Raw genomic sequence first — 16,803 nt, 5'->3', positions numbered from 1 at the left:
ACTATAGAGAACCCTAGTATGTATTTGGTTGAGTACCTTTTCATATTGTGTGTACTCTTATCTTTGTATATGGTGTGTTGAGTGTTGTGTGAAGAAGAAGAAGATTTTCAGCCTCTCACCTTGTGTGTTCTCTTTTAGGGTTTTGTGTGTGTGTGTGTGTGTGTGCTTGCAAGAGCTCAAGCTCTCTTCTCCCCTACATCTTTTCATGGTATCAGAGCCTGGTTCATACTAAGGGCTGAGCTGCAAGCAAGAGAAGCACAGGAAGCGGTACGAGGGTAAGAGCTTCATCTACTTTTTCCTATTTGTGTTGGACTACACCCTTGTCGGGAGCTCTACAGGAGGCACCGGCAAACGATCTCTGATTGAGGAGCTTTCTTCGCGGGAGTAAAGCTATAGGGCAACTATACTGTCCTAGTCCTATCGAACAAAATTTTCGGGCCGAAAATGCGTTTGGGGCGCGTTAGGACCTGCATTTTTCAAAAAGCAGGCGATTTCGAGCATTGCGGGTAAGTCATCGATTCTATGCAACAGTACTCTGTTTTAAGAACTACAGGAAGACAGATTGGTTGTGCAAACATTGTGTGTGCTGCAAGGACGTCAAACAGTTGCCATTGGATGTATGTATGCACATTGAGGTCACTGGTTGTGACATTTGAGTGTAGTATAGTACCACTGCAGAAAATACAGCAGTTTGTGCAGGACAAACCAGAGTGCTATTTCTGGTAAATTTGTATGTCTGGCAAGATGTCAAATGATGGCATAAACCAAATTGTTGCTGAGAAGCTTTGATAAGAACAACTTCTATGCTTGGAGGTTCAGGTTGACAAATTTTTTGATGGGAAAGGGTTACTGGGACTACATAGAAGGTGAGCATGAAGAAGCACCGGAGATACCGGAGATCAATCCAACTGCTGCAGATGTGAAAGACTTCAAGGATTGGAACCAAGGAGTGAGAAAAGTTATGTATTGGCTCTCTATCAGTATACAGGACACCATGATTGGGCACATACAGGATGCAAAGTCCCCCAAGGAGGCGTGGGACACCTTGGTAAAACTCTATGAAACGAATACCAAGACACAAAAGATACAATTGAAGAATGAACTTCATACTGTGGAGAAAAAGAGTATGTCTGTGAATGACTATGCATTGAAGATCAAGGGTATTGTGGAATCTTGCATCTATTGGCATTTTAGTAGATGATGATGATAAGGTGGAAGCCTGTCTACGTAGTCTCGGGCCACAATACAAGGCATTCAAGACGTCTATTCAGACTCGGGAAACCATTCCCAATTTCACAGATTTGGTGTCTTTGTTGATTATAGAAGAGACGAGCTTGGGTGAAGACCAACAGTCTTCACAAAACAAAAACAGTTTAGAGAAACAGGCCTTCTACCACAAGTTCAGGAAGAGGACGAGGTAGAGGAGGCCGTGGATGTGGCCAAGGAGGTGGCTAAACAGGTAATCAGAATTATGGCCAGTAGTAGCAACAACAACAGTCCCAGAATTCACAAAAACAACAACACACAGGTGGAAGAGGCCAATTCAGAGGCAGGGGGAGTCAAAGAGGTCATGGAAATTGGCAAAGGTAGTATAATGATACACGTGGATGCTTTTATTGTGGTAAGCCTGGACATGTGCAGGCAGATTGTTATAAGAAGCAGGTTGACATGCAAAATGGAAAATTGTAGCAAAACAACTATGCATCCTCAAGCAGAAACAATGAGGATAATGAAAGGTTGTTTGTTATGCAGCATGTCGTTTAATGCCATGTCTAAAAATGTTGAAGCAACACATAAAGATGATGTATGGTACGTTGATTCAGGTGCTTCGAACCACATGACAAGTCATGGGGAGTGGTTCAAGGAGATGAAAAACCTTGAAAGACCAGGTTTTGTGGAAACAGGGGGGATGACACTGCTCATGCAATTACCCATGTTGGAGATGTGCCATTGTCTATGCAGGATGGCAAAGTGAAGTACCTTGGAGATGTACTTCATGTTCCAAACATAACAACAAAGAATCTAGTTTCAGCTGGCCAGATGATTGAGCAGGGTTTGCAGGTTCGGTTTAACCCTGATAGTTGTTATATTGAAGACTTTAAAGACAAGTGCAGGTTGGTTGCAAAAGGTAACAGAGTGGGCAGAATGTTTACATTGAATGTAAACATGCCTGAAGTGAGTGCTGCGATGTTTGGAAATGGTTCAGGAATTGTTGTAGACACAGATATTTGGCATAAAAGAATTGGACATATGAATGTGCAGAGAATGAAGTCTATGCAGACTAAAGGAATTGTGACTGGGCTGCCAAAGTTTAAAGTTGCAGAAAATATGTGAAGCATGCCAATTTGGAAAGCAAACAAAGCATGTATCTTCACGTGACAGAAATGTAAGCGGAAATGCACTAGATGTTGTGCATTTAGATGTATGGGGTCCTACAAAGACCATGTCTATTGGAGGCTACAGGTATTATGTGACATTTATTGATGACCACATAAGGAAAGTGTGGGTATACTTCATGAAGGAGAAGAGTGAGGTGTTCACTCATTTTCAGAATTTCAGAGTTATGGTTGAAAAGCAAACAGGGAAACATGTAAAGTGCCTAAGGTCAAATGGAGGGGGAGAGTACTTCTCCAATGAGTTCTCTGAATTTTTGAAGAAGAATGGTATTCAGAGACAGTTTACATGCAGATACACTCCGCAACAAAATGGAGTTGCTGAGCGGAAAAACAGGCACATTGCAGAATATGCCGCATAGCTATTGGGCTGAGGCTATTTCTACAGCAATTTACATCATGAATAGGACTCCAATTGCAGCCATACATGATGTAACTCCAGAGGAGAGGATTACTCGTAGAAAACCTGATTCGTCTCATCTGAAAGTCTTTGGATGCATTGCATATGTGCATGTGCCACATGAGCTGAGAACTAAGCTGGATCCAAAAGCTGAAAAATGTGTGTTTATTGGGTATTCCCTTGAGCAAAAGGGATCCAGGTATTATAACCCTTCTACACATGAGTTGAGGGTAAGCATGGATGTTGTTCTTGATGAGATGATCAGCTGGTATGCTACTGAAAAAGAAGGTATTGGGCCTGATGTGATTGGAAATGTGGTTGCACAGAATGCAAGTCAACAATCGCAGTCTTTGAGTGGACCAGGAGAGTCCTCATCTAATGGTTCAGTTGTTGATAGACCATGGAGTGGCATGCTGCATCATAATACCAGTCTTGCAAATGTGATTAGTACATCACATAAAGGCAAGAGAAAGTGGTTGAGCCCCTTAATATGCTTGACATTTTTGCAGGGCATTCTCATGTTGATGGAGAGTCTAGTGGCTCAGAGATGAGCCTTGATGAGGATCTTGGGATACCAGCTATGAGAACACCTAGTGTAAAGAAGGCTATGGAAGCCATGAATGCAAAGCTGCGAAGATCTGGGAGAGTGAAGAATCCTGTGCAGAGGTTTACCCATGATGGTTATGTGGCACATCACTATGCGTACATGGCAAAAGTTGTACAGGTTGTAGAGCCCACATGCATTGATGAGGCTGTTGGAAATGTGTGTTGGGAGAAAGCTATGGATGAGGAGATGGATGCACTATATGGAAATGAGACTTGGGATTTAGTGCAATTGCCTGAAGGCAAGAAAGCCATTGGATGCAAGTGGGTGTACAGAGTAAAACATAACAGTGATGGAAGCATAAGCACGTACAAGGCTAGATTGGTAGCCAAAGGATATGCACAGACATATGACTATGAGGAAACTTTCAGCCCAGTTGCCAAGATGGCAACAGTGTGAGAGTTGTGATAGGAGTGGCTGCGTCAAAGCAATGGTCTCTACATCAGATGGATGTAAAGAATACATTCTTGCATGGGGATTTGTAGGAAGAGGTGTATATGTTGCAGCCACTTGGTTATGAGGATATGAATCACCCCGAGCATGTTTATAGGTTGAAGAAAGCCTTGTATGGCTTAAAACAAACACCAAGAGCATGGTCTGACAAGATTTCTGATATCTTGTCACTATTGGCTTTCATGCCATTGTAGATTTCTCACTGTATGTGAGACATGGTGATAGAGGGGTTGTGCTTGTTGTCATCTATGTAGATGACCTGATCATTATGGGGGACCATGATGCAGAGATCTTTGATGTAAGGATCTTGCTTAGATAGAAGTTTGAGATGAAGGATCTGGGGGAGCTCAGATATTTCTTGAGCATTGAGGTGATTAGGTCACCACATGGTATTGGATTACTGCAGAGACAGTATGGCTTGGACATGTTGTCCAAGTATGGTATTACAGGTTGTAAGCCTATCTCAGTGCCATTGGATCAGAATGGCAAGTTGAGTGCAGATTCAGGAAAGATTTTGGAGGATCCTACTATGTATAGGCGCATAGTAGGAAGCTTGATCTGCATGACGATCACGAGGCCAGATTTGAGCTATGCTGTTGGGTTGGTGAGTCAGTTTATGCAGGTTTCTCGGAAGCTGCATTTGGATGCATTGAGACGCATACTGAGGTATGTGAGGTCTATTTTGCATTATGGACTATTTTATGAAACTGGGACGACAGAGATATGTGTACATGGGTACACAGATGCTGATTGGGCTGGTAGTATCTCAAATAGAAGCAGATAGAAGATCTACTAGTGGCTTCATGTTTTCTTTGGGGAGGGCTGTTGTGACTTGGAGCAGTAAGAAGCAGCCTACGGTTGCTCTATCCAGTATAGAGGCCGAGTACAGTGGTACTGCTATGGCAGCATGTGAGGTAGCTTGGTTGAGAAAGCTACTTGCAGATTTGGGTCTATCAGTGGATAGACAAGTTGTCATTTTCTGTGACAACATTAGCAGTATACAGTTGGCCAAGAACCCAGTTTTTCATGCTCGCACGAAGCATATAGAGGTCGACTACCATTTTGTCAGAGAGAAGGTTTTGGCAGGAGACGTTGACCTTGTTTATTCAGCACACAGGGTCAGGTCACTGACATCTTCACCAAAGCATTGGGTACAGAGAAGCTCTGCAGATTCAGGGCTTCTCTTGGAGTACATGAGATGGAGTTGAGCTCGAGGGGGAGTGTTGAGATATCGAGCTCATCTAGTGAGGTGGTGGACACTGATGACCCGCCTGGGGGATAGGCCCCACACTTACACCACTAGCATGGTTGGTGAGATCATGGGTGATATGCGGCGCTAGTGGGATGACAGGCTATGTGACAGCCATTCTAGAGACTGGCATAGTTATAGCGCCAGCTCATTTAGTTGGGTTCACACTATAGAGAACCTTAGTATGTATTTGGTTGAGTACCTTTTCATATTGTGTGTACTCTTATCTTTGTATATGGTGTGTTGAGTGTTGTGTGAAGAAGAAGAAGATTTTCAGCCTCTCACCTTGTGTGTTCTCTTTTAGGGTTTTGTGAGTGTGTGTGTGCTTGCAAGAGCTCAAGCTCTCTTCTCCCCTGCATCTTTTCAACAATCCTTGGAGTTATAAGGTAGCTACCATCATATCTAGGCCTCAAGCAAGTCAAGGATTCGATACAATTGTGGTACTTCTATCTGAAGACCCAATTACTAATTTATGAATTTTTATTTTGAATATCAATTTGTATGAAGTTCATCACACAATTACAATCTTTTACTTGTACTTCATAAATTTTTGACATTTCTTGCTTCTTGTTTGATACACTTTAGCCAATTCACTCTGATACCAGCTGAAAGATCCTTGCCCCCTCTGTGCAACAAAATCAAGGATTCTATCAGTGGAAGTAGCACTTCTTGCACAGGGCAGAACCTCTCACTCAGGGACTCGCCCACGAATATCCAGACACGAGACTAATCCCTCGTTTCTTCCAAAATCGAACCCGAAAAAAACTTCCCTCGCCCAAAAAGCACGGGTGATTCCTCCAATATACTTTTATTCTAACGTAGTCAAGAGCCTTAACTAACCAAACTCATCCGATTGAACTAGTAAGTCACATGGTTAGATCAAGGAAGAGACTTGTACTTGGATCATAGACATCAATGCTTTTTTCCTCATCAAGAGGCACATTCGTTGATTCTTTTCCATAAAACAAAAACTATCCGGGATTTACTTCAACTATCGTAACTTAACAGAATTGAGTCTCATTTTACGGATCCATCAGTCTAGCCTAACCACATCCAGTCCCATGGATTAGCCAACCACCCAACCACTGTAGTGATAGGATCCATTTAGGAATTTGGTTATGTTTTGTCCCAAGTACGAGGGAAAAAAGTTCCCAAGCCGGCGCTTCAAGCAAACTTCAAGATAGTCACACCACTTACACACCTAATATGAAATTGCCTGTTTCATAGATTCAACTATCTTTAAAACAATCTTTTAATGAAACCATAGTATCACTGATCATAATCCTCCAAAATATCTGTTTGAATTCTAATTTCCAATCGTTTCATCGGTGTACCTATGGCATCATTGGCAACCAGAACGCTCACCACCTGTTCACTCAGGGGCCTTTTCAATAATTCCTAGCTCATTGTACCCGAAAATATATTCACTTATAAAAATCCAAATGGACTCTCCTTTGAAGATCAGCAAGATCAACCAACAGATCCATATAAAAGAGCCATGGACACATCTATTGAGGACCAGCAAGGTTAATCAACCAGATCCATGCCTGGACTCATAGAACAACTCTAACACCTTGTTCCATTTTCTTCCTCGACGCACGCATGGGTATCTTCGGCGACCCAAAGCCCAATCACCATATGGTCAGCACCCTCTAGGATCCTTCTTTGCAAGTCACCTAGCGCTTTACTCATAGGCCGCTTCCTTGGTCCCTCATGCACCGTACCGGAAGCTCAGCATTTAAATCGAACTGAGGCTGATTAAGACCTCGGCCAACCTTGCTACACGAGACATCCTCCATTGACTCTCTGTAGTTGTTGCAACTTTATCACTTAGGTCTCCACGACCTCAGTCACAAGATGGTCAAAATGCTTTCCTAGCATTCTTGACATAAAACAGTCATTTCAAAACAGGTTTCATAAATACAGTTTCTAATGAACTCTCATCTTTCCACATCGTTCCACCTCATTTCTTGTTATTCAACATTCTTCTAAATCAATTCACTTTGCTTAATCCACATCCAATCATATGTATTCCCATCATCCTTCATCCATTCTCATCCAATCACATCATATTACATCTCATCACATCTATCCTCATCACATCTCATGCATTCTCATCTACCCATATTCACATCGCATGACATCACATCCATTCACATCTCATCTCATCCATTCACATCTACCCCGATCCACATCACATCACATCCATTCACATCACATCTCATGCATTCACATATATCCCGATTCACATTACATCACATCATATCCATTCACATCACATCTATCCCGATTCACATCTATCCCGATTCACATCACATCACATCCATTCACATCACATCTCATCCATTCACATCTACCCTGATCCACATCATATCACATCACATCCATTCACATCACATCTCATCCATTCACATCTATCCTGATTCACATCACCACATCACATCTCATCGATTCACATCTATCCCGATTCACATCACATCATACCACATACATTCACATCTATGCCGATTCACATCACATCACATCACATCCATTCACATCACATCTCATCCATTCACATATATCCCAGTTCACATCACATCTCATCCATTCACATCTATCCTGATTCACATCACATCTGTTGGATATGATAATTCAACTATGAAGATTGATCAAAACATACTCAAGGTGGATCAAAGCTTGTACAAAACATCATGAATATGAGGGACAAAAACTAGTATATGCATAAAATTGCTTTTGAGATTAACACAAAAAGACTAATTATGATTAGGCATGAACCAAACTTACATAATCACTTGATCACGACTTGTATCTTATTTAGAGACTCTTCTACCCTATTTTTAGTTGCATGAGTTGCGTGAACCACATGCACCAACCATTTGTAAGCTTTACACCAACCACTGACCACTAGCCTAACCACCATACATTAAATTAGACTAAGGAGTTGGGATTACATTTATCCAACAATCTCCCCTTAAGACCAACTTCTTACAAGAACATGAACAAGTCTAACAGACCTCCTTGACACAATGAGTAAGAGTCCCCCCTTAACAACAACATAGGGTGGTGTACTCTCCTCTACAACTCATCAAGTTGGAACAACATAAGTCTTGACTCAACCACATACATGACATAATTTAAAAAGCATACTCATCATCTACATCTTTTATACTAAGACTAGAACAAAGATTTGTTTCTTCCCGTTGGTTGACTTCTTCAACCACATGTGCCTTTGCTAGCTTTTGATCTTTTTGGTAGCACTTTGCTGATGGATGATTCGTCTTTCCACAATACTCACAAGGATGTTTGGAGAAACAATCCTTATTAGCAAGATGATTTGTACGACCACAAATAGTACACTTCTTCTTTGCCGATGTCGAAGTAATAGTATATGCATAAGGATCTATCACATTCTTTGTAATCTTCTTGTCTTCTTCCTGCAAAGAATTTATGATACTTTCTAAGGAAGGGACTGGCTCCTTCTCTTTAAGTACCGTCACAATTTGCCTAAAGCTTGAAGGTATGCTTTTAAGCAAGATAGCAATAGCATCTTCTTCAGGAATAGGAGACTTAACATAAACCAATTGTGTCATTAAGCTCTTCAACCTATTAATCATAGCTGTTAAATTTTCATTACTCTCCATGGTTAGATCAAAGAGTTGCATCTTCAAACTGATCTTGGAATGCTTTGCCTTTGCACCAAAAGTATGTTCTAGTAATTCCCAAGCTTCCATAGCTGACTCAACATTATCAATTATATAATGAATAAAATCATCTTCTAAAGCAGTAATGATAATACCAAGTGCTTGCTCATATTTTACTTGAAGTGCAGTCGTTGTAGCTCTTGTAACTACAGTAGAAATACCTGCTTCATCTTCAGGAAGTGGCTTGACCGTACTCCACAGATTTTTCTTCATGAGGTAGCCCTTCACCTTGATTTGCCAGGTGTATGAAACCCAGTTCCGTTGAATTTGTCGGGGAATTTGGAGCTCATGATGATGCAATATGATTCTTGATATGGATAACTTGCTCATATAGATGATTTAAACCCAAATAATAATAATATCATCAATATAGATCAAAATAACAAGCACCATGTTGTTGGAGCAAAAGAGATAGAAAACAGGCGACTGGAAAAACGCGTCGTACAGCAGCTCCTATGGACCAAATACTACAAGATTTGGTATGCTGAATCCTCACATAATAGACTTGAAGTAGCTAAGAGGAATTAGACTAATTCGTAGAGACGGCGCTAAATGAACCGGATTAGCAGAAAACGGCCTGTTTTGATGGCGATGAGAAATTCGTGAAGATGCGACCAAATTCGCCTATGATCTGCGTTTTAGGGCTTGCGTGGGAGCAAAGCAAGAAGCCTACATCAAAATATTGGGGTATAATCACCTCAGATGCAAGCATGGAAGCAATCTACAGCATGCTATCCAAACAGAGAAAAACTGGCTATGGTGATTAAGAGAAAGATTAGAATTTTTGCTAATAAACTAAACCTAATTGAGTCATGCTCTGATACCAAATGTTGGATATGATAATTCAACTATGAAGATTGATCAAAACATACTCAAGGTGGATGAAAGCTTGTACAAAACATCATGAATATGAGGGACAAAAACTAGTATATGCAGAAAATTGCTTTGAGATTAACACAAAAAGACTCTAATTATGATTAGGCATGAACCAATTACATAATCACTTGATCACGACTTGTATCTTATTTAGAGACCCTTCTACCCTATTTTTAGTTGCATGAGTTGCATGAACTACATGCATCAACCATTTGTAGGCTTTACACCAACCACTGACCACTATCCTAACCACCACACATTAAATTGGACTTAGGAGTTGGGATTACATTTATCCAACAACATCGCATCCATTCACATCTATCTCGATTCACATCACATCACATCACATCCATTCACATTTCATCTTATCCATTCACATCTATCCCAATTCACATCACATCACATCCATTCACATCACATCTTATCCATTCACATCTATTTATATCACGTCACAATCACATCCATTCACATCTATTTATATCACATCACATCTCATCCATTCACATCTATTTATATCACGTCACATTCACATCCATTCACATCTATTTACACACGTCACATTCACATCCATTCACATCTCATCGCATCCATTCACATCTATTTACACACGTCACATCCATTCACATCCATTCACATCTCATCGCATCCATTCACATCCATCACGTTCATTGCATCCCCATCCCATCACATACATTCCTTCCACATTACATCATGTCCACATCTATCCACATCACATCTCATTCATTCCATCCACATTACATCATGTCACACCCATTCACATATCATCACATCTCTTCACATTCACATCCACATATATTTACATCACATCACATTTCATCCACATCTCGTCACATTCACATCCACATCCCTTTACATCACATCACATCTCATCCACATCCACATCCATTTACATCACATCACATCCTTTCACATATCCTCACATCTCATTCTCATCTCATCGTTCACATCCACATCCATTTACATCACATCACATCCTTTCCACATTCATTTACATCACACCACATCTTTTCACATCGCATTCACATCACATTCACATCTATTCATTTTTAGTAACATTTTCTATTTTTGATACCGATGGGCCTTTTCTGCCAATTGCTTGGCCTAGTTAAAGGTACTTTTTCTCGACGGATATTTTCATATTCTTTCTCAAATTTCTAAAGTGAAATATATTCAATATTCTTCTTTTGAGTAAAAGATTCATGGGATTTACAAAAATCAATTCTACCCATATTTTCCAATAAAATTAATAATGCTCAAAATTTCACTTTTGATAAATACTTATAATTTGAGTTATGCTAAAAATTCCTCTTTTTCCATTTCATTTCTTGGATCTCAAATATCATGGGAATTCCTCTTTTTGCATTTAATTGATTTAATTCCAAATTTCATGGGAATTTCTTTTTTATCGTAAAATAAATTTATCTAAAATTTCTCTTTAAATAAAAATATTCATTATTTTAATATACCAAAATTTCTCTTTTTTATTTAATTAAATGGATCTCCATTATTATGAAAATTCTTCTTTTTGCATAAAAATAAAATTACCAAAAATTTCTCTTTTCTTTAATTAGTTATTTATGCATAAACACTAAAAATTAGTTTTCCATGAATGTGAAGAAAATCATTCTTTTAGCATAGGATGAGCAATCCTAGAATATGGTAGGAAGTCCTCTTTTAGCATTATGCATAAAAATAGGATATGTATTATTTTCTAAATTTTTTTGCCATAGCTTCACTGCTATTACTGATAATTTTTACTTTTTCTAAAAAGATTAAGACTTTGTAATACAATTAGGATAGAAGAACTATCCTTAATATTAAATCCAAATTATGGAATTAAATCATAAATTTACCATAATTCTATTAACATAAAAGTATAAAAAGCCATTTTCTTAACCTCTAGCTTAACAAGCTTAGAGATTGATTTTGAATTAAGAATTTATCAATGAGAAGCATTCATTTGCTAAAGAATTAGTCATAGGAATGACTATTCTTTTGGGAGAGAGATAGATATACATAAAAAGCATTCTAATTAAGCATAAAGATTAACTTTTTTGTGATCAATCATTAGAATTCTTATAGAAAGCTTGATTTGCATTGAAAATAATTAATTTGAAACTTCTCAAGCTTGAGAGGGGTTGAGAAGTGAAATCTTTTGAGAATATTAATGAAAACCATGAAATTACTTCTTACCTCTAGATTTGGATTGCTTCTTTATCTTAGAAGGAAGCCCCCAACCAATCAATTGGTTTAGTATGTTGAGAAGAAAGCTCCAAGGATTGTTGAAGAGAGAGAGAAGCTCCAATCTCTCCAAAAGTAGAGGATTTTTAAGGGATAATAAAAAATATCATTATTTTAATGTAACACTGGCATGGTATAGCTCACAGATTTTTTTACAAAAGATTAAGGATCTATTTATAGGTGAGGGAGGCCACTAACCAAGTCCAACTGGGTTCTAGAATTTTCCAAGTTCAGTTTGACTCAATTTGCACAAGATTTGGACCAGTTTGGCTCTCTTTTTGATTTGGTTTGATCCAAGAGAGAGGAGAGATAAAAATATCACAATTTTTTTGAATTAAAAACTCATCCGCATGTGTGAAATAGGCACCTTCCTCAAGAGTCCCCCTCTCCTTATGAAGGTGTCAAAAATGCATCATTATTCTAAAATATCTCATTTTTTTAGTAATATCTCATAGTTTTTAACTAATAAACCTTGTACTCTGTCAACTCTTCATCTTATGTGAGCATTTACTCATGTTTGGGTATTTTCTTTTATTCTTTGGATTTATCTCATCTCAACACTTGGATTAATCCAATTGGCTCATTGGAACCTTAATTGGACCATAAACGAAAAATTTCTGAAAATGTAGACCCTTAGGCTAAGGTCCTTTATACACATTTTCAGTTAATTCCAAATGCACATTGGAAAGTTCTTTTTGAATTTATGTTTCAAGGGAATCCATTTTAGACACTAGGAGGATTTTTATATCCAAAGATATCCTAATTTAGGATTATCTCTCTCTAGACTTTTTCTCTCTCTAGGCCAAAACAAGGTAAAACAAGATCTTTCTTCTATTTCAGAGAGTGGAATAATTACAAGAACAGAAGGGGAGGTTTTTACACCTCAAAAGCTGGAGGGAGGAATCTTACATAAACATAGCCTATAAACCTCTGCACACCCTTAGCATTAGTCACATTCCATTCCAATATAACCTTGACCTTGCTATTATATCATTGGATATACCATTCCATGAGAGTATGTGACCTAAAAGTACCCCATTTCACAACCATAAAAACTAAAACTTTTCTTGGTTTGAAGAAATTTGATAAAGCCAATATCTTAGATAGATATTCTCAAACAACTTAAATGCTCCTTCAAAGAGAGGCAACAATCAAGTTATCCATAAATATTCCCATGAATTCTTTTAGATAGTCCTTGAAAGTTGTGCACAACAACCTTTGAATGGTAGCTAAAACTTTGCTTAAACCAAAATGCATATGTACACCACTTCTACCTTGAGTATCAAGGGCATTGTGGAATCCCTTGCATCAATTGGTGTTTCTGTTGATGACGATCATAAGGTGGAAGTGTGTCTGCAAGACGTCTATTCAAACTCATGAGAAAATTCCCAACTTCATAGATTTGGTATTTATGCTGTGATCATTGAAGAGAAGAACTTGGGTGAAGATCAACAGTCTTCACAAAACAAAAACAATTCAGAGCAACAAGCCTTCTACACAAGTGCAGGTAGACGACAATGTAGATGTCATGGTGGATGTGGCCAAGGTGGTGGCTCAACAGGTAATCAGAATTATGGTCAGCAATAGCAACAGCCCAGGATTTACAACAACAATGTAGAGGTCATGAATGTGGCCAAGGTGGTGGCTCAACAGGTAATCAAAATTATGGTCAGCAATAGCAACAGCCCAGGATTTACAACAACACACAGGTGGAAGAGACTAGTTCACAGGCAGGGGGATTCAAAGAGGTTGTGGCGTTTGGCAAAGGCAGCATAATGATACATGAGGGTGTTTTTACTGTAGTAAGCTTGGACATGTGTAGGCAGATTGCTATAAGAAGCAGAGTGACATGTGAAATGGAAAAGTGCAGCAAAACAACTATGCATCCTCTAGCATAAATAATGAGGATAATGAGAGATTGTTTGCTATACAACATGTAGTTAATGTTGTGTCTAGAAATGATGTAGCATCATGTAAAGATGATGTATAGTATGTTGATTCACGTGCTTTGAACCACATGACGAGTCATGGTGAGTGGTTCAAGGAAATGGAGAGTCTTGAAAGACCAGGTTTTGTTGAAACAGGGGATGACATTGCTCATCCGATTTCCCATGTTGGAGATGTGCCATTGTCTATGCAGGATGGTAAGGTGAAGTACCTTGTAGATGTACTTCATGTTCCAAACATTACAAAGAATCTAGTTTCTATTGGCTAGATGATTGAGCAGGGTTTGCAAGTCCAATTTAACCCTCATGGTTGTTATGTAGAAGACTTTAAAGATAAGTGCAGGTTGGCTGCAAAAGGCAATAGAGTGGCCAGAATGTTTACATTGAATGTAAATATGCCTGAAGTGAGTGCTGCAATGTTTGCAAATAGTTCAGGAGTTGTTGTAGATACAAACATTTGGCATAAGAGAATTGGGCATGTAAATGTCTAAAGAATGACGTCTATGCAGACTAAAGATAGTGTGATAGGGCTACCTAAGTTTAAACTTGAAGGTCCTAAGTTTAAAGTTGAAGGTATACAAAAAGTTTGTGAAGCATGTCAATTTGGAAAGCAAACAAAACATGTGTTTCCACATGATAGAGATGTGAGCAGGAATGTACTAGATAGTGTGCATTCAGATGTATAGGGTCCTGTGAAGACTATGTCTATGGGTGGCTGCAGGTATTACGTAACATTCATTGATGACCACACGAGGAAAGTGTGGGTGTACTTCATGAAGGAGAAGAGTGAAGCATTCACTCATTTTCAGAATTTCAGAGTGATGGTGGCTGAAAAACAGACAAGAAAGCATGTGAAGTGCCTAAGGTGTTGAAATATACAAGTGAAGGGTGTGTGCGGGAACAAGCCCTTGGCTAGAGGCTATAAAAGAGAATCTATAAATGTGAGAGAACCTATGAAAAGGTGAGAAGAATCTACTGGAGAGAATAAAGGGTAGCATGAGGAGATTTAGGAGCTCTGGAGATATTCTGGGAGAGGTGGAGAGGTGGAGATTTAGGAGGTGTGGAGATATTCTGGGAGAGGTGGAGAGAATCAAGCAAAAGAGGTGGAGTGAATCAAGGAGAAATCAGTGGGATTGGATGCTTGGATGTAAACTCTATAAATTGAGGCATTGGCCTAATGAAAATTTTTTGGTTTTTGATTATCCATGCCTACATTAAGCTATCAATTAATTGCTTCACTAATCACGTATTAATTATCATCTAATCTCTTTGTTAATGATGTTGATTCTAGCGTTTGATCCACCATAGCTCATCACATTGCTGCAATTTTAACATAAGGTCATATGGAGCGGGAGAATACTTCTCCAATGAGTTCTCTGAATTCTTGTGAAAGGATGGCATTCAGAGACAATTTACATATGTAGATACACTCCACAACAAAATGGAGTTACTAAGAGGAAAAACAGGCATATTGCAGAGATAGCACAAGCATTGATGATAGAGAAGAATATGCCGCATAGCTATTGGGCTGAGGCTATGTCTATAGCAGTTTATATCATGAACTCCTTCTGCAACCATACATGATGTAACACTAGAGGAGAAGTTTACGGCCAAGAAACATGATTTGTCTCACTTGAAAGTTTTTGGATGTATTGCATATGTGCATGTGCCAAATGAGTTGTGTACTAAGCTGGATCCAAAGGTAGAAAAATGTGTGTTTATTGGGTGTTCCCTCCTTGAGCAAAAGGGATATAGATGTTATAATCCTGCAACATGTAAATTGAGGGTAAGCAGGCATGTTTTGTTTGATGAGATGAGTAGCTAGATGCTGCGTGAAAAAGATGTTATTGTTGGGACTGATGTAAGTGAAAATGTGGTTGCACAGAATGCAAGTCAGCAATCATAGTCATTGAGTGGACCAGGAGAGTCCTCACCCAGTGGTTCTATTGATAGACCATGGAGTGGCATACCAATCCTGGAAATGTAGTTCAAACATCACATAAAGGCAAAGAGAAAATGGTTGAGCCCCTTGGTATGCCAGATATTTCTGGAGGGCATTCTCTTGTTGATGGTGGAGATTCTAGTGGCTCGGAGATGAGCCTTGATGAGGATCTTGGGATTCCAACAATGAGTACACCTGGTGTAAAGAAGGCTATGAAAGCCATGAATGCAAAGCTATGAAGATTTGGACAAGTCAAAAATCCTATGCAAAAGTTGACTTATGATGGTTATGTGGCACATCACTATGCTTATATGGAAAAAGTTGTGCAAGTTGTAGAACCCACATGTTTTGATAAGGCTATTGGAAATGTGTGTTGGGAGAAAGCTATGGATGAGGAGATGGATGCATTGTATGGAAATGAGACTTGGAATTTGGTGCCATTTCCTAAAGGCAAGAAATCTATTGGCTGTAAGTGGGTGTATAAGGTGAAACATAACAGTGATGGTAGCATAAGTAGGTACAAGGCTAGATTGATAGCCAAAGGATATGCATAGACACATGAGATTGATTATGAGGAGACATTTTCCCTAGTTGAAAAGATGAAAACTGTGAGAGTTGTGATTATGGTGCTTGCAGGCTAAAGGTTGGTTTTTACATCAAATGGATGTAAAAAATGTGTTCTTGCATGGTGACTTGCAAGAAGAGGTGTATATGGATCAGCCACCAAGTTTTGAGGATACAAGTCACCCAGAGTATGTATGTAAGCTTCGTAAGGCCTTGTATGGGTTGAAGCAAGCTCCATGAGCATGGCATGACAAGATTGCTGAGTATCTTGTCACTATTGGTTTTCATATGGCAAATGCAGATCACTCTTCGTATGTGCGCAAGAGTGATAAGGGTATTGTTATCATCACCATTTATGTAGATGATCTCATTGTCGGGGGTGACAACTTGGATGAGATTGAGCATGTGAA

The sequence above is a fragment of the Cibotium barometz genome, chromosome 36 (assembly GCF_041138505.1).
Source record: "Cibotium barometz isolate CiBa-2024 chromosome 36, ASM4113850v1, whole genome shotgun sequence".
Taxonomy (NCBI): Eukaryota; Viridiplantae; Streptophyta; class Polypodiopsida; order Cyatheales; family Cibotiaceae; genus Cibotium; species Cibotium barometz.
The sequence above is the reverse complement of the archived record's forward strand: the minus strand, read 5'-3'. Positions refer to the sequence as shown.